Raw genomic sequence first — 24,704 nt, forward strand, 5'->3', positions numbered from 1 at the left:
AGCAGCTGCGCTTACTTTTACACGCCTTACCCCAATATATTCATGAATCAGTATTGAATGAAATAATTTGCTCTGTCATAGCAGCAAGGTTAAGAAATTATGACAATTGTGATTATTATTTTTATGTCTTTGTCTAGATAGATCGATAGATCCTTTGATTGATTTCCTTTTTCACAATGGCAGGTCACACCATATTGTTTTAAACTAAAAACCTTTTCAACATAGCCTGCTGGTTATAAATTACCTCTCGCTGTAATCTCAGTATAGCAGGTCCCTGCTTTTGGCACTATTCATGATTGCCTTAGGCATCTGTAAGCAGGCTATTTCTTCCTGTCTGAAAGTTCAGTCACCGTCTTGTCCAACAGAGCTGCACACATTAAGGCAGTCACCTTTTTGCCCTTGGAATTGAGTGCTGAAATGAAAAAGACAAATGCCAGCGTGTTTTAATCTACCGGATATCGCCATATCTCCCCTGCTGTTCCCAGCTAGATAGTATTTACATGTGTAAAACCAATACAGAGGTCAACTCTGTGGCCATCCCTATTTAAGAGCTCTCCTACCCGGCTTATCAACACTCTATTCACAGCCAGGGAATGATCGATTTTCCTCGCAGCTTCCTCACTACTGAGAGTGACCTGATTTCCTTGCCAAGAGAGCGGGGTCTCCTCCGTTGCATGGCCTCTTCCTTATCACTAGTATGTGAGCTTCTGTATGCGACACTATTGATCAGGCGTGCTAACTGTATTAGAGAGGATGCTCAGAGAATGGAGGTGTAGAGCGAGGATTTATTCCTCCAGTGTCCTCATAACAAATGTGTGGATGATAAAGACAAGATCTCCTGAAGTTATAAGCTCCAAGTCCGAAAGTGTGCAATAACCAGATTGGTTTTTGTGAACTTTGTGGTATTTATGGACAAAAGAATAGAGGAAGTGAGGTCAAGACTCGATCTGTGTTGGTGTGTTGGTGATGTGTAATTTCTTTCTTTCTTGTTTTTATGTCCTGATTCTGATCCAGATTTTGATTTCGTTCATGATTCTGGTTTTGATGTTTGACGTTTTGAACATGCTGTAAAACTGGGACATTCCCGGAAGTGGAGTTGAGATTTGAATCTTATTAGAAATAATCACAGTTCTAAGCTATTAAAAGGTTAATTCACTAAATTTATTATTATAATTTTTTTGATGAATTACTAACGCTTGAGTTGTTCCCAAGCCTGGATGACTTTCTTTTGTGGAAAACAATATATGTTTTATTTTTGCCTCTGCACTGAAAATCAATAGGGTCCAATTTGTTGTTGTTTTGGACCCTTTGACTTTCACTGTATGGACAAAAACAGTTGGCACATTCTTCAAACTATCTTTTTATTATTTTTATTATTTATTTTTTTAGCTGAAGAAATTGAAGTTTGTAATTTCATGAGTGTGAGAAAATTCATTTCATATTTTTGAGTGAACTGTCTCTTTAAATGTCACAACACAAGCACCAATACAATCCACACTCTATTGGAACCCATTTAGAATTTGTTTTCCCATAAGCCTTCACAAATTACTGTGACAAATTTAAATTTCACTTCAACACAGCGTAAAATTCACCTTTAGGGTATTACTTCCTGTGTGTGAGGACTTTATTAACAGTTTCAGGGCAGCTTGTTGCTTGGTGACAGGTCTGAAGTACGTGGGAGAGCATTTGATGGCTTTAGTGCTGATCTCACATCCTCAATAACACAGACGCTAGGTCTGTCGACATTGAAAGAGATGTAGCTGCAGTCGGAAAGCAACATTAATGTATGCATTGTGTATTTAGATAAATAACCTTGTAGTTTTATTACATTTCTTACTGTTAGTGTGTTCAAAAGCTGAAAGCTTAGCAACAGAATTCACAAATGCACCTCCATAAAGTCCACCGCACACTTGGGAAGCGGCAGAGCTCACTTTTAAGATTGGACATCTTCTAAATATGGGTACTTTCGTCAGTTTCATTTATATGGTAATGCAGTATTGCATAGATATAAATACAGCGGTGTTGCAAGCCCTTTGAAATGGAAATGACAATGTGCGAAAAGGTCACATTTGCTTCCATCAAATTCATCACAGACTTTAGAAATTTCAAAGGGAAATGTCCATTATGTAGGTCAAGGGGTCTGAAGTTTTGTGAAACCCTGTGTCCATTTTGAATTGAATTTTAACACCGAGGAATAAAGTGTTCATGAAGCGGCGTTCATTGTGAAATGCTATTAGCACTAGCCATTTTACAGTACTTTTAGATAATACACTATGATTATGATTACTCATATTTGTGGCTTACTGGCAGTAAATTAGGTAATAATCAGTTTTATGACTTGTTATATAGAATACTTATGCTTAAAAATGTATTTTAATCAACTTAGATTTATATACTGGCCATTATTTACTACAGAAAGCTACAGTTTGTGACTAGTTTTACAATCTAGGCCTTTTAATTTTAAACCTGTCAAATGTGTAAAGGAACCCCTGAGAAGCATGCAGATTATACACCATTTGTTTTCAGTTTCAATTTCAAATTTTCAGCTTCAGTTTGCTGACGAAAGGTTTTAAGTTTAGCTCCCTCTGTACTGTTTATGTAGCATGTAGCATTAGCATTCACATAGATCTGTGTGAGTCTCTTGTTGAAATTCGAAAAAGACAATCCTTTGAGCAATCTGTTGTTGACTGCAGGGACAGGGAGAAGTAAACAGATGTGACTTGTGACAAACAGCAGTTTGGCGTCTGTTGTTATCTTGCTGAGCGGCATGTTTGGGGGTGAAAGAGCTCACTTTCTGCTTTGGCTTAGCATGAGACAAAACAAGAGATGTGAACAGAGAGGCTGCTGTCAAAAGCATCTCTCGGTAATATCAAATAGAATTGGGTTTCCAACATCGTGAACTCCCATATGAATTGCACATCAGCTGTACATAACCCGCCGGCGCCATGTCCCAGTGTTCCACATCAGCTTTGCTGCTTTTACGGCTCACAATAAAAGCTGGACAGGTAAACATGAAGCATCTATCTATCTATCTATCTATCTATCTATCTATCTATCTATCTATCTATCTATCTATCTATCTATCTATATATATATATATATATATAAATTGTATTGACCCCAATATAAATTGTAATATAAATTGTATTGACCCCAACTTTGGTAGGGTAGTGTATATGCAACAGTGCTTTAAAGGGTTGAATTTAGCGATGCAACTTCTTAGAGAAGCTTTTAACCAGAGAAGATGCATTTCTGAATTCACACCCTTTAAAGCAAAACTCTGAAGCTAAAATGCAAATTAAAGAAAATAAAAATCCATATACACCAGCGACCAATTGTCCATATTCGAACCCTAATGAATTCACCACCTTCAACAATTTAAAGTTCCCCATAAAATAAACAAAATAAATAAAAAAATCCCACCGATTCACATTTAAAAACTTAGATGCAAGACGGTTTCATAGAAACATAAGTGTGGTTTTTATTTTCATTTATTTTAGATGTGATCTACTTTGAATTTGAGTGTCGTGTTTTAGAGTGTTGTAAAAGCCATAAAAAGATGCGAGATGTGAGCGGTCAAATACGTCCATCTAGCTCATGTTTACATAGAAAAGCAACAAAAGCAGACCAGTGGAATGCAAAAATTCATTCTTTGTTATCTGACCTTACTTGTGACTGACTAGTCAGCTAATTGTTAAGCCAGCCAACTAGTCGATTATCAAAATATGCCCTTTGTACATTCTAGAGATTACACTTGCCAGAATCAAACCTGAAATTGTCCTTTGCTATAGGCCACATGGCAGAGATTTTATTTCTATCTTCATTTCCCACAGCCAAGTGTTTTGCATTCACCAGAGAGGACAGATGTATCTGATTCACTGATTATTGGACATATTTGACAACTATTCCACACCTATTCCCCAGGACAGCATCAGCTTGGCACATTGGAACCATTTAGGGCAATTCGCATGAATCACCGTCCCGACGTCTGGCACGGATCAGGCTGCGCTCAGCACAGTTGAGTGGGCATCTGCCAGTGCTTTCTCTAACCGTGCCGAATAACCAGGTGAGATCTCTCATAAGCCGCCAGTGCTTGTGTGGGCTAACAATCCAGATATAGTGTTGGATAGGAACGCGATCGGCTTGTTTGCTTGAATAAAGACTCTTTAAAATGAACCGACAAGCAAGCAAATCACGCTTTGTTAGTTCAGATGCAAGATGGAGTTTAATTATGCCTGAAATTGAATTTGTTTGACCATTGTGACTAGTGGAAACTTGAAGGCTGTGATGTATAATCTTGGTTTGGAGAGTCAATGGAACTTTAAAGACTTTTCACCAGCCTGTCAGATCACAGAATGGTTGAAAAGGGTTTAAGATGTAGCGATCACAGCTGTCTGCCCATACAAGCTGGGTCAGTGTACCCGCACCAGCATATGTACCTTTGAGGCCTCTTTTGTGCATGCGAGCTGGGATGCAAGTGCTTTTGAGTGTCTTCTGTTCACCCCATGCAATGTTCAAGAAAATCGGTTTTGAAAAGATGACACACATATCTGCATTTCTTTGTTATTTGTTTAGGATATGAGCTCTTTGAGTAGATTCTACATTGCGATCAGTCGATCTGACACCTTATATTCATATAGTGATCATCGGTGTAGAAGGATTCAGTTAGGACCATTTTCTCAACCGAATGAATACAGCCAAGAACAAATTTACAGTGCTGATCCTAAAATTAGAATTTTGTCTTTCAGATATTCAGTTTTGACACTTGGATGTGCATTGTAAATGCTTTGTCTGCTTGACCAGTTGACATAAATCAACCGATTAGTCAAGAACTGAATTGGGAAAGATTTTTGTTATTATTATTGTTTATTTATTTGCACTGTACAATAGTTAATTATTTTAAGAATTTGACATGACAGTGTACATTTAGAGTTCAGTAAAAAGTTTTTCACGTTTTTTATTTTTTATTCTGGACCAATATCAATTTTATATTTATATTTATATAAATATTTGTTATTTCAGGGTTAGGGTTAGGGTTACTTTTTATATTTTATATATTAAAATTATTTATTTAATTGCATTTTACTTTTTATGTTTTATTTTAATATAAAATAAAGATATAAAAAGTAAAAAAATAATAATAATATATATTAATTGTACTTATTTCATTTATTTTAAATGTTTTTATGTAAGATATTTTTTTTTACTTTTTATGTTTTATTTTAATATAATATAAAATATGTAAAAAAAAAAATATATAAAAAGCATCTAGATATTTCCCTCCATTTCTTATTGATCTCAATGAGAAGTTAGTATCGTTCATTGAAGACATTTGTTGTTACTCAAATGCAGAAAACAAAATAAATGTTATACGCAACTCTGCTATGAAATGAAGTGGCCATAATATTATAAAAGTCTTTAAGAAAGTTTCATTGCAACTGACTATGCTAGTAAACTTTATGGAATTAAGCTAAGCTCATGGTTTTCAATGGTGTGACTCTCAATTCCCATCAATTTAACCTTACATGGATTATTTCAGAAAGAAATTATTTATTTTTGGGTCAACTTGTTTTATCTGCAAACCTCTTATTAAATCAGAACTTTGAAGAAAATTTTCCTTGACGTTTGCAGCTTGCCTTTTCAGCTCCATAACAAAGTGCCACTAAAACCTCATGTTCCGTTCAGTCTGAAGTAACTTGTTGTCCATTATCAATTTGTTCATTTCTTGCCCATGCCCAAATGTACTCAGTCACCATGACGAGATGAGTCAGTTTCAGCTGTGCCCGGCACCACACCGAGTACTAATTCACTTTTGCAACTTTCTGCCTGTTGCTGACACACAGGAACTCTCCAGTGACAGCTTTCAGGTAATGAAATAACCCAGCTGGGATATTCTTTACCCCTGTCAGGGACAAAGAGTACACTACTGTCACGTCAACGGAAATGATTCAGCTTCGTAAAGCGAGAGCAACGCTGAAATATTTGGCCCCAGCAGGATACGCTTTCTCTGGCTGTTGAAGTCTTGGGGCGTGAAGTACCCTTGCCCCTCTGCAGACAGGAAATTTGAGATCGCCTGACCCTGTTCAGCTGCTGGTGCTGACGCAGGTTCTGCCTTTATTCTCAAGGTACTGGCCGCCTGGACAAACACAGCACCAGCTGCAGAAGAGGAGGTGGGATATAATATTGTGGATCTTTCATTCCAAGGAGAAACTGGCCTTGAATTTGCTCAACTTTGCTCTATTCATTAATATATACCTAGCTACATCACAAGTTAAGGTTGTATCTTGCATTTTCTGTTGATGAAATGAGTCAACCGGCCATTCTCTCTGACAACTCCCTGTTTGGTTCTCTCAGCTTGTCTGTTTTCATGTATGTGTGTGTGTGTGTATGTGTTTATATATATATATATATATTATATATATATATATATATATATATATATATATATATATACATTATATATTAGGGCTGTGCAAAAAATCGAATGCGATTTTCTTGCACATCTCATCAGTAAAGACGCTCCTGTGATTAGAAGTATATCTCAAGCACGTGTGTTCAGATCACAGTTGCCAGGTTTTCACAACAAATCCTGCACAGTTGCTTCTCAAAACTAGTCCAAAACTAGCCAAAATCGCGTTTCCAGGAGGTTCCCCGATAAAAAAGAAATGCTTTGCGGGGTTTATTTTTAAGTTTAATGGCATGGTTGCCTTGGTAAAATTCGCATTTTAGGGGCTAAATATCATGTTATTGGTATTGTCGCTTCGACCTGCGGACATAAAAAAAACAACCACAGACTTGGCAACACCGGTTGGCATTTACTACAGAGAACTGTAATTAACTGACAATCTACACAATATCAGTGGCGATTCTTTGTTGATTTTGAAAGTGATTTTGTGTTGGTTGTCGGTAGACTACGGCTCTGTGTAGTAACTGCTGCTCCGCCTGAACCAGTGTTGCCAAGTTTGCGGTTGTTTTCCATGTCCGCAGTTCGAAGCAGCCCCAATACCAATAACATGATATTTAGCCCCTAAAATGCGAATTTTACCAAGACAACCATGCCAAAAAACAAAACGTATATTTTAACCCCGAGAAGCTATTGTTTTTTATCTGGGAACCTCCTGGAATCGCGATTAATTTTGGACTAGTTTTGAGAAGCAAAAGGGCATGAGTTGTTGTGAAAACATGGCAACCCTGATCTGAACACACGTGGTGGAGATAATACTTCTAATTCAAGGAGCGTCTCCACTGATGAGATGTGCATGAAAATCGCATTAGATTTTTTGCACAGCCCTAATATATAGCCTATATATATATATATATATATATATATAATGTATATATGTATTTTATATATTTTAGAAGAAGTAGGATATAATGTTTTTACTCATTATTTCCCTCTATTCATTATTAGCTACCTAAGAGTCCTGCAAGAGGTGGGGTCCCCTTTAATTAATTATCTCCTTGCGGGCGGGTAGTGGTGCGGATGGAAAATATGCGCAATATTTGTATGTCTAAATTGCCATTACACAAAATCAATAACGAAAGTTGAATGTTAAAAAGCGAAAGTAAATCCATAATTGTTTAGCGTGTGTGATTTATCGTGGGCGCTGGTCGGGTAACGGGCCAAATATTAATAGGTCTGTGCGGGTGCGGATTAAATGTTTATATTATCACGTGTGACTGGTTGGATCTGGTGCTGAACTTTGTGGGTACGGGCGGGCACGGGTCTCCAAAAATTGACCCGTGCCGGACTCTGATCTACCTAGCTTGATCATACATTTTCATGTCATATGACATGAAATTCATTGCGTTTATCCACAGAGTGTCCTGCTGGCCTTCATCCCTAATATCAAAACAAAAAACAAACTGAATCAATCCCTACAACAAGGATTTGTTTCCCAGTTGTCCCTCTGGAAACAGTTTTTGTTTGAACAGTCTCTGTAATCTGCAGTGCACACCCCATCTGTCCTCTCGGCCTGTTTTCTGATGCCTGCAGCCCCTCATTTCCAGCCTTGTTGTGTGTTTTTCCTTTCATTCGTATGTTTTCCCTAGACAGGATGGAAAACAACAGAATGGTTGAAACATCTCATGATGAGACGGTTTGCTCAGCTTTTTGTTCTCGTCGGGAGTGCAGCGATCGTTTTATGGTTAATGCTGCATGAAGAGGCACCAAAACGTGGATTGATTCATACTGTGTCACACATGAGGCGAACACAGATCAGGGTCGACTTCCTGTCCACAGTCTCAACCTTGGAGATGGGTGGAAGTGGGCTGAGCTGTATTAAAATGTTTTGATGCATGGAGGCGGTCCAATATACGACAGTGACATATTGTGGAGAACCCCGTGGGCTGGAGGCAGACAGGTAGAAGACAAATGAATATCAGCCTGTGCTGTTCATCATTCTGTTGGGCTAAAAGTGACCACAGCCAAGCCCCCACCATCTTCAGCTCCTCCTTTCTTTTTCACCTCGGGGGTGCTTGGTTTTGGTACAGATGATGGCCACCCAGTGTAATTTGTACAGTTTTATTGCAGTTGTTTTTGTCTTGGTGAAAATGTCCCCTAGTCATACATTACATTAATATTAAACCTAAATTGGGTTTGTTTTTTTGTATATATATATATATATGTATATTTATAGGCCTACAAAAAATTGTATATATTTTGTGTGTGTGTATATATATATATATATATATATATGTCTCAAATTTGAAATATTATGCAACATTGTGATATTAACAATTAACATGACAATATATCACAAATATAAGAAAATAAATGTAGATGTCACAATGTTTAGATATAAATTCACAAATGCAAGAGATTAAGCCAGTAACAAAGGTAACATGGTGATATACACTACCATTCAGTAAGATTATTTATTTATGCATTTAATACTTTTGAGGATAAAAGGTACAGGAGAAAGAATTCAATGCTTTTATTCTGCATGGGAAATTAACAGTAATGACATTTATTACTTTACAAAAGATTCATATTTAAACATGTTAACTTTCTGTTCATCAAAGAATCCTGAAAATAATAATAAAAATAAATAAATAAATAAATAAAATAAGAGAAAGAAAATCACTGTTTACACAAAAATATTAAGGATCTGTTTTCAACATTTATAATAGGAAATGTTTCTTGATCGCTTAATCTGTATATTAGAATGATTTCTGAAGGATCATGTGACACTAAAGGCTGGAGTAATGTGTGACTAAGATTATTATACATTTGTAATAATAAATTATTTTTTTCCAGTCATTTTGATTAAATAAATGTTAATTTACAAAAGAGAAAAAAATCTGATCTACCCCAAATCCTTTATGACAATATACCAAGTATGTTAATATAATTCATATATAAAAACAATAGTAATATACTATAAATTACAAGTTGATATATGATGTTTTAATGGCAATAAACTAAGACACAGTTACAAGAATTAAATGCAGAATAATAATAATCATTTTTTAATTTTAAAATTTATTATTATTATTATTATTATTATTATTATTATTTTACCCTGAGGCATTAACATACTTTTATAGAAAACATTTTGACAGATATTAAAAATTAGATGATAGATGATAGTGGTGTTTGTATTGGTCAAAAAATGCATTTATTTTGGTCTCTGTTCATTTATATCCATTTATTTTCTCTGACTAGAACGTTATCTCCATTCTCTAGGCTCAGACCACTTTCATTTATAATGTTGTCTTTGAAGAGGGTTTTCTGATGGTTTTAGCCCTTATTGGTAGTTTTAAGAGACTAAGAAACCATAATGTGAGTCAACAATCAATAGTCTTTTGATATTGACTAGCATGAGGCGTAACTCATCAGACAGGCCTGCAGGCAGCTACACGGCCACACTTCTCACATGTGGAGGCACTCATTGTGTGCTAATCTCTCATGGTGAGCCCTCATGTTTATGAGCCGCTGGATGTCACCCTAAAAGAGAAACACACGATGAAAGGGTATTCAATGGAGGGGAATGGAGAGGACACACACAACTGAAGAAGCTGCCTCATCCAGAACAAATGGCTGTGACCTGGGGACATCCGTCTAACTGCTCTTCTGTATCTGCCGATGGTCGAAACCAGAGGCGTGAAAATGATCCACTAGCCCGATTGGATGAAACAACACCATCACGAACATCAGTTGATTTATTTAGACAAGATGTCACTATCCATACCATGCAAGGTAAATTAAACCTAACCAACACCTTAAAGTGCAAAATCTCCAGGGAGTGATACTTGATCCGTATCGAACGTCTGGCCTTTATAATCTATCCATTTGGGTTCTCCGCTTGGATCTGAAACCAACCATCACGTCATCAAAGCGCTGATGCACGTTGGTTATTTTTTCTAAGCACCTTAAATTCAGATTATTGATTATCTATACTTACTTCAGAAAATATGTCGATGGGATTCTAATGGCTTCCAGCTGTGTTACAGATTAAAGATGCAGAAAGCCAGGTCAAAATGTCAGTTAATCTGATGAACAAGCACAGTTCTGTTGCTGCGTGCACTGAATTGTGAAGTCCTCTTTGGGTACAATTGGTCCAATAACTATATACATGGGCGGCTAGTTACATTCATCTTTGCCTACCAAAATCTGAAGAGTGGCTGCATGAAGGGCTACCAGGGATTTTGAAATCTTGCGAGCCCTGGAAGGTTATGTTTGGCAATTTATGACAGAATTTTCATTTTTGGGTGAACTATAACCCTTGAAATCTGGGTTTCATTGTGAATGTAATTGAATCAAGATGAGCAAAAGGTTTTGAACCTGTGCTGAAATAAATCACCTTCAAATACACTTCAAGGTCATGCATTTGTTCCATATTGGATTAGATGTTTTATAGATGAAATACGAACAAAAGACGTTTGTTTTGCACCTTTATGTGGAGGAATAAAGGCTTGCTTCTACAAAAGTTCACACTTGATATTGCTTGAAGACGGGGAAATTTCAAAGCACGCAGTGAGGCATCGGCCAAATCAAAGCTGACAGAAAAAGATGACGGGCGAATACTATTCTGAGCTTATCTTTGCGAGAGAGCACAGTATGGTCCATTTGTCATTGAGGGGAAAAAGACAAGGAGGATGATGAAACTGACCGAAGATACTGACCGGCATGTAACTTTTCATGCTTGGAGAGATGTTTATGATTTGATGGTATGCAAGATACCTTTTGCCTTATTTTTATTCAAGCCACCCCCCATTCTGAAAGAAGAGAATGCATTTTCGGTTTGGGCTCAATGTCCCTTTTTTGTTGTTTCACAAGCTATCTGGCTGTCAGAGGCTGTGGGACCTGTTGGCTCCAAGATTAGGATTGTGCTGGCAGCTTTATCCATTTAGTTTACACCAGAGTTCAGCAGACCAGGCCCATGATCAGTCACAATAGATGGGACATGATAAAACAGAAAAAAGGGTCTTGGGTCCAATCTCAAGGCCCTTGCCCCCGGACTCTATTTAAAACCTTCCATGTAGTGATTAGAAGTCTGATTTATTTCTGTGAATTAGTTCTTATATACGGTTAGTTTCAACCTTTAAAAAATGATTAAGGGGTTCCATAATTACAACAGCATGTTGTCCCAGATATCCTGGCATTGCACATTAAATGTTTTAAAACGCATAGTGCTGTTTATTGCTTTTTATCAGTTTTTATTAGCCTTATTAAATTTTATTAGTTAGGCTATGTATTGTTGTTTTATGTGTCAATTTATTTTTGTTGCATTCATGATTCACCTCATAAATACATAGTAGTGCAATAAACAATACTTACATTTATTTATTGCATGTTTTAATAAATAGTTTAAGTGCCATTTATTTAATGTTGTTTTATTTACTTGTTTATTTAGCTGATTTTTGTTTCATTTTTTATCATTAGAATTGTATACATTTATTTGCAAATAATTTCAATTATAGGATTTTTTTTTACTTATTAGATTACTAGTTTATTTTAGTTTTGTTGATACAATTATATTTTTTTAGTAATATTTGTTCATTCATTCATTCATTCATTCATTCATTCATTCATTCATTCCTGTTTATTTGCTTTTATTTACTTATCATATTTTTCTTTTTTGCTTAGTTGTTTATAAGCATTATTTATTATGTATTGTTTTATTTATTAATTTGTTTTTTATTATATATTTTATTTATTATTAATTTTTTGAATCAGTTTTTTATATATTCTATTTTCATTTTCATTTTAGTTTGTAATTTTATTTATGTTTTCTATATAATTTTGATTCATTTTATTTCAGTTTTTGTTATTTTAACAACTTCAGCAACTATCTGTAATAAAACAAGATTGTTATACACACACATATATATGTGTGTATATATATATATATATATATATATATATATATATATATATATATATATATATATATATATATATATATATATATATATATGATTTGACAGCATTATGATTTTATCAACATACAATGAATGAGTGAGTGAATTAATAAATGAAAGAACCAGTATTTCAGAATGTTAATTGAAATATGTACATATACATATATACATATTTCAATTAACATTATAAAAATACAACAAAAAAACAACAACTGGTTCTTTCAATATAATAATTCACTCTCTCATTCATTGTATGTTGATAAAATCGTAATGCAGTCATAAGCATATTTCCAATACACTAGTTTTTAACATATCTGATTTATTTTATTTTTTATTATTATTTATTTTTTTAAGAACTTCTTGTATTGGTTGTTTTTGATTCAGACCTTGTTTTGTCATCGGGTATAAGCCACAAGTTATTTGAGGGTTGTAATTATCATCACCTTTAGGACATATGAGTAATAAGGACTTGAGAAATGGCTAGCTGAGTGTCACAGGAAATTGCATGTGCACAGAGCCTATCAGAGCTGTGATACAGAATCAAACATCTGGAAAAATTTATTCATAGGAAAACTGACCTTTTGTTTTCTATTTGTTGAAGACGCTTCAGCACTCATCTAACTGGCTTTATCAGCTGTGTGTTGGAGATGAAGCTACTCAGAAGTATGTTAAAACACAGTCAACAGATGGAAAGCACAGACCGGTGGCTTATGACTAAATTCCACCAGGCATTCTATGATGACCCGGATTAATAAATACTCTTGCGGATGTAATGCAGATTCATAACATGGCATCTGTTCCCCTTCTGGAGCCCGGCTACCATGCTGACGTATGGAAAGCAAGCATGATATCCCATAAAAGATAATTCTAAATAAGTGGATTAGCGCAAGTGGATGCATCCTGCATGCTCCAATATATTCGGTAACACTCTGGAAATGCTGGGAAATGTGATCTTTTATTTATTATTATTTATGATTTTTTTAAATCTGTTTATTATGCTTATTTTCATTATAATTAATTAATTAATTCATTAATTTCTTCTTTTATTTTATAATAATCATTTTATTTATTTTGCTAGTTGTTTATAAGCATTATTCATATGCTTATTTTTCTTGTTTATTTGTCAATTTAGTATTATCATTTATTTGTTTTAGTTATTTGGGTTGTTTAATTTAAATTATTTTAGTTTTTCTATAAAATATTAATACAACTATTTCTTTATTTGCTTATTTTTGTTTTATTTCTGTAGTTGTTTGGCTTGTTTGCTAATTTTACTATTAATTTATTATTAATTTTTTTATTTGCTAGATTTTTGTTTATAATCAATATTTTTTTATTTTTTTATAATTTATTTTTATTATAGTTGTATTTAAAAATATATATATATATATATATATATATTGTCAACATCAGTGATGTGAACGATTATATATTTGATTGTTCTTTTTGACCATGTAACATTGTTTGTTCTTGTTTTTTTCACTTGTTTTTCTTGTGATCCACCACTTGAGACACCCAGTGTACGCTTTTCACTGATAGCGTGCACCTTTTTACCAGATTTAATTGTAAACCGACTCTTTCCATAATAGTCACCCTCAGTTTTGATAAAATCGTGTCATTTTACACAATAACTTTCCCGTAGTTTTAGAGCATACTGTGCTTTTGCTGGACCCAAATTCAAGAGTTAATTTAAATAGGCACTGTTATTTTACTGTTAGAAACTTGTCAATTAAACCTTGGAGGTCATAGATTGGTCATGAAAAAGTCATAAAATGAAATGACAATGTGAATATTTTTCTCTTTCTTATTTGGTAAGACCAAATGAATACAGTGCTCATTATAACCTGCAGGAAGAAGCACTTCTCGGTTGCTTTTGCTCCAGGGTGGCCTGGTAATGTTTTTTTTCAGACCTGCAGAATACAAAGCAATATAATTTAGCATGGAGCCTGGAAGAATACACACTATTAGTGCCTCTCAAGTAATGTGGGAAGAAAAGTTAGCAAAAAAAACTGGATGACTTGATACTTGAAAGTTATGGAAGGTCGTGGCCTAGTGGTTAGAGAGTTTGACTCCTAACCCTAAGGTTGTGGGTTTGAATCTTGGGCTGGCAATACCACGATTTAGGTGCCCTTGAGCAAGGCACCGAACCCCCAACTGCTCCCTGGGCGCCGCAGTATAAATGGCTGCCCACTGCTCCAGGTGTGTGTTCACAGTGTGTGTTTGTGTTCAATGCTTTGTGTGTGCACTTTGGATGGGTTAAATACAGAGCACGAGTATAGGTCACCATACTTGGCTGAATGTCACTTTAGTTTCTTTTCTTTTTTTTTTTTGAAGTTAGCAAACAATAAATAATGACACAGTTATGATGTTAAATGGAGTTTACTTAAAAAATAGAAATTCATACTCACCCTCTTGTTATTCTAACCCTGTATTACTTTTAGTTTATGTACATTCAACATCAAGACATATCCCATGAGGGACCAGATATCTCTTGATGTCAAATTTTAAAAATAACATAAAGCTCCATAGTGAAGCACGTTTTTATTTTTGTTTCAGAAATGACTTGAAGAGCATTTTCCTCTGCACATGATCATTTCCTTGTGTTTTCAGTTGAGTCTGGCTCATTTTCCCCCTCAGGAAGAAGTTCCTGTGCCAACTCTTGCCTGTGGACAAATTAAGACACAGTGAGCTATAACTGAATAAAACTGCAGGCTTCACAAAATGCTCTGTCGTCTGCTAGCAAAATCACCAGAACTGTACAATAGCATTGCCATGTATGTGTTTAGATTTTTACACAGCCAGACATAAGCCAGTATTACAGCCATGCTGTCCGGGCAAGATAACACTGAGTGCTATGAGTAAGCGAAGCACTTCGTTTTATCCCCTTCAACTCATACAGAACTTTCTGGGACTAAACTCTGATCCAGTGATTGCCAGGCAAAAGCTGAATGTAGGAGTGTAAATGTACGATAAAACTGTCATTTCGCAAATGATGGATGTAGCTTAGGTTACATTTCATTTGAGAGCAAAACAAGAGTTTAATCCTTTACTTGTGTTGTGATGGTGTGTCATGCTAGTTGTTTTGACGCTACTTAGTCTTAGCAGATGAGTGTCAGGAATTAGTAGGTAACAACAACACTTGCATGTTTGACGTCGCTTTCATCTTTACATGTTAAGATAAGTATTACGGCTGAGAGGAGAACAAATTATTATCTAGATGTTAGCCTGTTCTGCTTGCATCAAAAGAGCCAAATGAATACCCAGCAACCCCAGTTAACCCACCAGAACAGAACTTCCACTAGTCATAAATGTGAAGCGACAGCTTCATGTCAGTAACACATAATGTTCCTAATGAAACTGTAAGTCTTTATTGCCCATGCAAATTGAAGCCTGTTTAAATAACCTAAATGTAGACTTAGACAGATTGCTGCCGCACATTCTATCAGACAGGAATTTTCTGTTTTAGATTTTTCTAGAAATAGTAGCTTGAGATGAAGTGAGGACTTTTATCTCAAATTATTTGGAGTTTCATTATGTTAAGATCTTAAACATACTTTAATTTTACTTTTAGTATTGAATGAAAGTTCTTGCTGCAAATACATGCTGTTGTTTTCTGTTTGACATTAGGCTTGCCACAATATTAATGTAAACAAGTCTTCAGCTGTCAGCTTCTAGTAAATTAAGCCGTATGCATGAATTGGTCGCATTAACCAATGAGAGCTTCTATTGAATTGCTTCTGATTTAACTGATTTATCAGTTTCTCAATTGGCTATTACATTTTACATATAGTCCTCAATAATGTCTGGACAGAACAACAATTTGAAGAGAATCCTGTAGAGCAAGAGCTAGCATACTTAACATGTTTTAATGCCGCAGACATTTGAAGGCAGCTGTAGCGCCCCCTTGAGTAGTGGAGTTTTATTTTTTTGTTATTTTTTTTAATGAGACATTTATTATTATTATTATTTTTTACTATCCTGCATGTTTTTTTTTTTTTTTTACATTGTTTCAGGCCAGCAGTGACTTAAAACCTAAAACGTGAATCATTTAGCATATTTGATCTTATTTCTTCTTCTGAGTTATGGAAAACATTTCATTACAGAACCTGTTACACTGCAGCAGTGGAAAATGAAAAATTTGTAATAAAAAAAAAAAAAAAAAGGATTATTAGATTACAAGCTAAACCTTTAATATTTTTTTTTTTCAACAAAAGCACTGTAATGAAATGTCTTTGAAGAGCAAGGTGCTCTGTTAAACATGCATGCATATTCAAATGAAGCTGAAACCTGTGTATTTTACCTGAAACTCGTTTAAATTCCACGGTGTGACTGTTTGGCCATAGAAGGCAGTTGTAGTGATTTATTCCAAGTCGAAGTGAATCTCCACATTTTTCAAGATTCAAGCGTGTGTGTGGGTGGTCATGTGTGCTGATGTACTGTTTTACAGTAGATGTAGAAGAATACATCTTTCAGTACATAACACACACAGATGCAATAAGTGAGCAAGAGGGAGATTTATGACTTTTGCAGTAAATTTGTTTGACTACATGTATGCCTATTTGTACTACAGTAGTCAACATCTGAAGTGGATCAAAACTTTTTATCAAAGTTGTCCTAAAACCAAAAAAATACCTGTTCTTGTCTTAGGACAACTTTGATGATCTTTTTTGATCCACTTCAAATGTTTACTACTGTAGAGCTCTGTGAACCTATTGTTTTATATATATATATATATGAATTAGAGAAGTGAATTAAAGTCTACACATATTGGGATAGGAGAGGGGCTGGTGAAATGAACTGTGAATGGACAATAAATATTGCTTATTGATATTGATTTTTAATCAACGTCAGGTGTTGCGCAACCCATGACTTTCAATATTAATTCAACTTTGTGAATAAACAAGCCTAAATTTGCATATATTAAACGGTCTCATTTCATTCACGTCAATTAAAAAGGTGTCTGTCCTGATTGAATGTGGGTCACGGAGTCATGTTTTCAAAGTACCATAATCCCATCCCTGAATATTTGAACTCAAAAGCATTTTTCGGTTGCCATGGTGGTATTTTTCTTCTACGCGTTATGAAAATAATTGAATATTTTATCTTTCTCTGGCATCTTACACATTATATGAAATTAGAATACAGAGCATGTGTAATGAAGATTTCAGTCCTCATTACAAAGGGAATATGAAACGACCACTTGATTAAAAAAATCCAAGTTCATCATGAATATTTGAATTCGCAAGCGAGCGAGCCGATCAATGAGCTTCAATGAGTCTTTGTATTTGCTTCATCTTCTAAAATTGCCACGCCAAACAATGGGAGATATTAAACAAGCTCCTATGACTCTGTCTTCCCCATGATAATTTGTGTGCCCTGCAGGCATGAATAAAGTAAAACATGAATATTCAAGACAAGGCCACTTCTGATCTCCCTTATGCAATCTGCACAGGTGATAATATCCAGTCGTGCATGACAAAAGGGCATTTTTATCAAGCCCGTTTTCATTGCTACCTTTTAGGAATAATCATTCTGAATGAAGAAAAACCATCAGTAGCAATCTCACACTCAGTACTTGCAATTAAACATCATTCTTTAAGATTAACACTGTGTAGGATACTTTAGAGACATCATTACTGTCTCGGGTGAAAGCAGGATACTAAATAAGCACATGGCACCGAACGTGGGGACCTGCCAGCGGTGACAAATTGCTGGTAACCAGTTGCAATGTATGTTAACCACAGCTAAGGAGAGCTTAACTTTTAACTTTATATTTCTGAAAGAGGTGCCGTCTCCCTATTATGTTGATGGATATTAACAGGTTTTGGAAAGGCAGATTCTTGAGGAATGTGTAGGCAGTGTGTTTAGACTTGAGTGACGCCTCTATTCCAGTAGAGGAGAAGGGGGCGTCTGGAAGTGGCAAGTGGCTCGTTTGTTTCATCGTTTGTGTTGGCCTGTCACTGAAGCTGATTACCTCGCACTTTAGACATGCCACACACATGTGATACATATAAAGTGTTCTGGAAGAGTACGTAGGAAGCTGGAAGGTCAAATTTGACAGCTGAATTATACGCGACTACAGTAGGATTCATGCTACCTACATGGTCCATTTACGGCGAAATGTAAATTGAATTTAGCTTGGATGGATATTTTAGGCTGTTCAAATCATCATTAGCTATTACGGGTTGATGAAACTTGTCAGTGGTTCTCAACTGTTGGCTTGCAGCCCAGAAAACAATGGTAAATGCAATTAAAGGCATGGTTCGCTTTTTTATTAACAATATTTGTTGAAATAAAAAGACATACTGTTTTGAAATTATAAGGTTGAGTAAATGACAATGAAATGACGTAGACACGATATTCATTAAAAATATTCATAAAAAAATTAAGCTATCTATATTTTTGTGCATAGTTATGCGTCCAATCAGATTTGTCATTTTTGTGGTATACTGGTACAAATCCACTGGAACCTAGCAACATTAGGCAAATGTCAACATGGGCAGGGTTGGTTAACATGCAAAGTAAAATAAAATATGGCATTTAGACACCAAAATGATCAATTTTCCAATTCAGAATTTTCAGAATTTTTGCTTATTGTTGAGCCTATTTAGTTCATAGTTACTTTAATAGATGTAGATGCTTGATTTAAAGGGCATTATTGTTACTTTTGTTCAATTTTGGTATGGTGCTGTGTGACCACTTGATGTTCAGTGTCAAATATGCTAGATGAAAGCCATCATGACTGCATTGGTTATGATGGATGTGTGCTTGAGGAATTGCATGATTGGTTATTTTAACAGCACAGCCATTTTTAAAAGGTTCATATGATGCGATTTCAAGTTTCCTTTTCTCTTAGGAGTGTTACAAGCTGTTTGTGAATAGAAAGATCCCTAAAAATTGCAAAGACTAAAGTCTCAAACCCAAATAGATATTCATTAGAAATTTAAGACTCGTCCATGACCTCCTTAAACACCTTATTTAAACACCCCCCCACATGTCTACATCAGGGTGGGGGATGATTTTCATAGCGCTGCCAAAATGTTCACGCAAAGAAAGAAAGCATAACTTTGATTCTCGTTGTAGAATTGTTGCTGCTGGCGCCGCCATGTCAAAGAGATGCTGTGTGTTTCGTTTCAAAAGTGATACAATTCTTAGTTTGGTCTTCCAAAAGAAGAGACAACTAGAAATCAGTGGTTAAGTTGTATTTTTGACCCTGTTCCAGAGCAGTTCATCCAATTATTCAGATGTGTGCAGCATTATAATCAGTAATTATGTCCCCATTGGATGCAACAAATGCCTTGTTTATAATGGGTTTTATTGTTTTTGTCTCATCATGCAGGGACACGGCATAACAATATGGGAAGGGGCATAATATTTCCATCACACGCTTTAGGCATTCGGCCATTCACAACGCATTGGATAACTGGCCAATCAGTGTACATCTCGCTTTTCAGAACGATGACCTTTGTAAAAATCGATGTGTTTCAGATAGGCAGCACATAGAGGAGAAACAATAATGTACAGTATGTGGAAAATAATGTGTTTTTTGAAAAAATATTTTTGGAACAGAAATACTCCTTCAAACGTACAACTTAATTTTTGAAACTTTGTCCATGTTTAGCATGGGAATCCAACTCTTTAACAGTTTAAAAAACTCAGTATGCATGAAATAGCATTTCACCTCCCCCCTTTAAATATTATTGAAAAATAAAGTCTACTCTTCAATGATGGTTAAATGATGACTGCTTTTTTTTTTTTAAACGTCCTTTTTTAATTTAGCGTTATTATTATTATTTTCCATTTAAATTGTATTTAAAATCCACTTGGCTCAAAAGTCCGAGGTAGTCTGATGCTTCTGTCAAACTGCATACATTATGTAAACACAGTGCTTTCTTTATGAACACATTTGTTTGTAAATTTCACAGGCTTTAAATTTATTGTTGTACTCAAATCCTTCTGTGACCTTGAACATTTCTTTCATAATCTGTTGTGATGAGAACTCAAGGTTCGGCTAATGCTTTCCTCTTCTCTCCACTGTCCCTGTTGTGTTGTTTATGAAAAATGGCGCCCCATTTTCTTTTCCTCTGATTTTCTGTGGCAGAGTCAGAGTCAATCAGTAACACTCTACACTATTCACCGGGGAGACAGATTGTTCCCTCTGCTTAAAATGATGCAGAGCGTCAGAGTGGAGGTCATTAATTAGATTTAAAATGATAATAATAGAATATAAAAAGATTTACTGTCTCTAAACTAAGCAATTCATTCATCACTAAGCAAAGACTGTTTTGTAACACTTCTATTTTTGACGCACTGAAAGATGACAGATTCCCAGAGAGACATACAGAAAAGTTAGCAGAACAACTAAAATCAGTTTTCTTTATTGATAGAAATAAAATATTTATTAAAAATTGTTATTTATTTATATAACCCATTAATTTATGTATTTTCTTACCATCATGTACAATCTTCTAAATTAAGTTAAGTTAAGTTTGCACCGCTGTAAGCTACTTTAGTTCAAAAATCTGCATTTCTAAACACACTAAATGCAATACTCTGCCTCAAGGGGATAACGCCTATCATTTAATGATTCATCATTCTGTCTTCCTGTAGTTTCATAGTTGAATGGAGCGTCATTATAAACATGATAATCTTGCAGCCTCACTTCACAGTTATATAGTACCATTACAGTCACATCTCACTTTATTCATTTTTCAAACACACTTCACGCTTGCTTGTCCCTTCACCGATAAGAAAGTGTGAATATAAAGGTAGAGCATAGTTACATTCTTTTAAAACAATACAGTGTATGTTTAATGTGTTATCAATTCCTTCACCATGTGGCTGATAGAAAAAATAAATAAATAAATTGATTCTGCTGACCAAAGATTCATTTACATTTGTTTTTCACCTTTACTTTTTTGATTGTATTCCACATACTGATTCATTTTCTATCTTGACTGTTTTTAATACTATTTCCCGAAGATTCGTTTAAATTTCTTCACTGATTCATTATGACTTATCTTTTTGTTTCCATTAGCTAAAGATTTATTGTTCACTGATTCATTTTGTAATGCAACTCTATTGATTCCATTCACCTTAGATTGATTCAGATTTGTTCAATAATTCACTGAAGATTCGTTTATATCTTTACTGATTCATTCTCTGGCCCTTTCTGTAGGTTACTGTAGTTAGTGACCAGTGAGCACCTTATTCTCAGTCTTCGAATGCAGAAAAAACAAGCTCCTATAGGCAGAGACTTCTGTGAATGAGTCAAAGATCCAAAAATGATTTGTTTAAACCCGAAAAAATCCCACTATATTGTTGAGAATCATTGAACTTGATTTGAACAGACCTTTATTCACCAACTGAAGAGGAAACTTGTCAAAACTGGCCTGCAGGTTTCTCTTCATGAATCAAACGATAGCCAACAGCACTATCCATTATTGATGGCTGAAATACAAAAAAACACTGTACTTTCGGCTTGAAGGTGAACCGAGAGACAACTGTTCCCTTAAGTACAGATGAGTCAGAGGAGATGTGTGGAAGAAAGGGTTTACGTCATCAGATCTGGGCTCACAGAGTCGGCAGCTTTTTCTCTCACCTCAGCCTCCTCATCCGTGCCACTTTTACATTTCTACCCGTTAATGGAAGTTCCTTGTGTCCCACCAAACACTTTAAATACCGACTTGTCCTCCTTGTTTTTGTTGTACCATGCAGTTACGAGTACCCTCGTTGTTTTATACTTTAAAACATAAAGGTGAACTAGGTGGTACAGTAAGTCATGTAGCTATATTATTGATTATAGAGTTCTGTACTTCATACATTCTTATGGTACCATTGACCAATCAGTGTTGCATTCAAAGTATCCCTTTTTTTGTGGAAAAATCCAGTTCCCTATTCTAACAACTTTCACCTCTTTTCCTTTTTTTCCCCTCTTCTCTCACACTACTTTTCACTCGACTAAACGTCACTGATTGTGCCCATCTCCAGCTGATGGAGATTTGAGTAGAAAACGGAGATATAACCTCATTAGCCGATGCGACGAAAAGCTATCGAGACTGATCCAACTGATCTATCTGTAACCATGGGAGTAAATTGAACTGTCCTGGTTCAGTAAGTTGATCAGGAAGTGTCTGTGTGTGCGCACACACACAGTATAATAGTGTGTGATTTCATGGGGTTAGTGTTGGCTTATGAGAGCCGTATTTCACTTTACTGTCACCCAAAGACAAGTGTGTGAATATTATAACAGTCTGTAATTGAGTATTACAACAGTCCGAATAAGATGCGTGTATTTATTATTTATTAATGGTGTAATGGTCAACCATTTTTTTTTACTTACAAATGATTAAAATATTATATTATATTATATTATATTATATTATATTATATTATATTAAAAATCTTCATATTAATGTAATAGTATTTTAATTAATATCATTAGTGAATAAATGTAGGTTATGGTTTAAATATAGACTAATATGTTTTATTATATTATTTTATATTGTGTAATGTGTGCGTGTGTGTAAATAGTTAAAAATAAAACAATATAACTGTGCAGTTTCTATATTAATTTATATATTTTATATTTAATTATATTTAAAGAAATTATGTATTCATTATTATTATTATTATTATTTATTGATTATTTATTTTTATTAACTGTTTTAATAAGTTTTTTTACTTTTAAAATATGCTAAATTACATTAATAAGATGACTATTACATATTTTGTTAATATTATTAATACATGTAATAGTTATATTATTCATATGTTTAATATTTAACTGAAATAATTCTAAATTGTAATATTTATATTTATAGTATCTATCGATCAATCTATTATCGACTGATAGATAGTACATTTATTTTTACTAATATTCATTTCATGTTTTAATTGTTATTTATAATGTATATCACCTGTTTATATATTGATTAAAAATTGTAAAATAAATTAAAAACTGCACAAAATGAATAGTACACAAACACATACATTTTTTTTTTTAAATATACATGACATTTTGTAACACATCAAAGCTCACTGGATAAGTGCTGCACACCAAAAATAATACCGTTTAAGGAACTCCAGGATTGCTTATCGATTTCAGGGATTATTGTTGCATCAGGTGGCACAGGAAATTGTTTGTGTACCCTTTCCTAATCGTGATATAAGCAAATTATATAGCGTCTATAACACACTGCATAATGCTTAGCAGTTACACCTAAGACCAATAAAATAGATTGGGATAGGACGAATGTGACTCTAAGAGAGAAATGGGGCCTTGATAATCACCCCCTTTTCTTATTTATCTATGTTGTAGCTGAACTGAGTGTAAACTGTAACTCCTGTCTAGATGAAGCAATGTGTCTGGTCAACAGAGCACTACATCGACTGCTGTTCCTCTCTGAGGTGATACTTGCGTGGATTCCTCTCATTGTCAGCCATTTCATATCCTTATAAATAGTTAATGTGAACAAATGTACAAGATATAGTTTTCTTTCCAAAACTCCCACTGTTCTGTCATTTCTTGTCTCAGTGAGCATCAAATGCTTTTCTATTTTTCAGCGGGTGATTATAAAGGGGGAGTGACTTGTGTTAATGGCTTCATTCTAAGTTTTTGGATCATAAAGTGTATAAATTATGATTGTATTATAATCCGTATATGCTTGAACAATAGTATTCTTAATTAAAGCCTTAACTACCTCTCGCCCACTGTGAATTAAATGTTTTTAGAGCAGTTAGCAGTTGCATGCTGGAGTGTGACGTGTTTGCTTTGGACAATGCGTCAGGAGGCATTTGATTGGATGTTTTTGATGTTGGCGGAATCAAATGTCTCATGGGTATTTCGTTTTGTGAAGTCTCGTTGTGTCAATTGTAGAGTTTTTGAGGTAGGCGAAGTATAAGTGATATTTTGGGATTCTGCTTTGTAAGGTGGGTGGAGTTAAATGGTCAAATTAGCATTAGGTGTTTTGTTGAGTTGGGAGTCAAATGCCCATATTTTACATGAGTCGATTCCTTTTTGATGAGCACCCTTGAAACCATGATTTAAATATATATATATATATATATATATATATATATATATATACAGTATATATATATATATATATATATATATATATATATATATATATATATATGTACAGTGTATATATATATATATATATATATATATATATATATATATATATATATATATATATATATATATATATATATATATATATATATGTATGTATATGTGTGTGTGTATATATGTATGTACTACATATATATATATATATATATATATACTAATCCTAAACCTTGTAGACCAGGATTGCTTTCATTACATTTAA

General features: G+C 34.5%; 1 protein-coding gene across 1 annotated transcript in view; it reads left to right on the forward strand.

The window, feature by feature from the left end:
* Window positions 1-24,704, forward strand: part of LOC113073659 (cytosolic carboxypeptidase 1-like) — a 73,981-nt gene that overhangs the window by 13,716 nt on the left and 35,561 nt on the right.

This window comes from Carassius auratus, unplaced genomic scaffold (assembly GCF_003368295.1).
Source record: "Carassius auratus strain Wakin unplaced genomic scaffold, ASM336829v1 scaf_tig00012727, whole genome shotgun sequence".
Classification (NCBI taxonomy): Eukaryota; Metazoa; Chordata; class Actinopteri; order Cypriniformes; family Cyprinidae; genus Carassius; species Carassius auratus.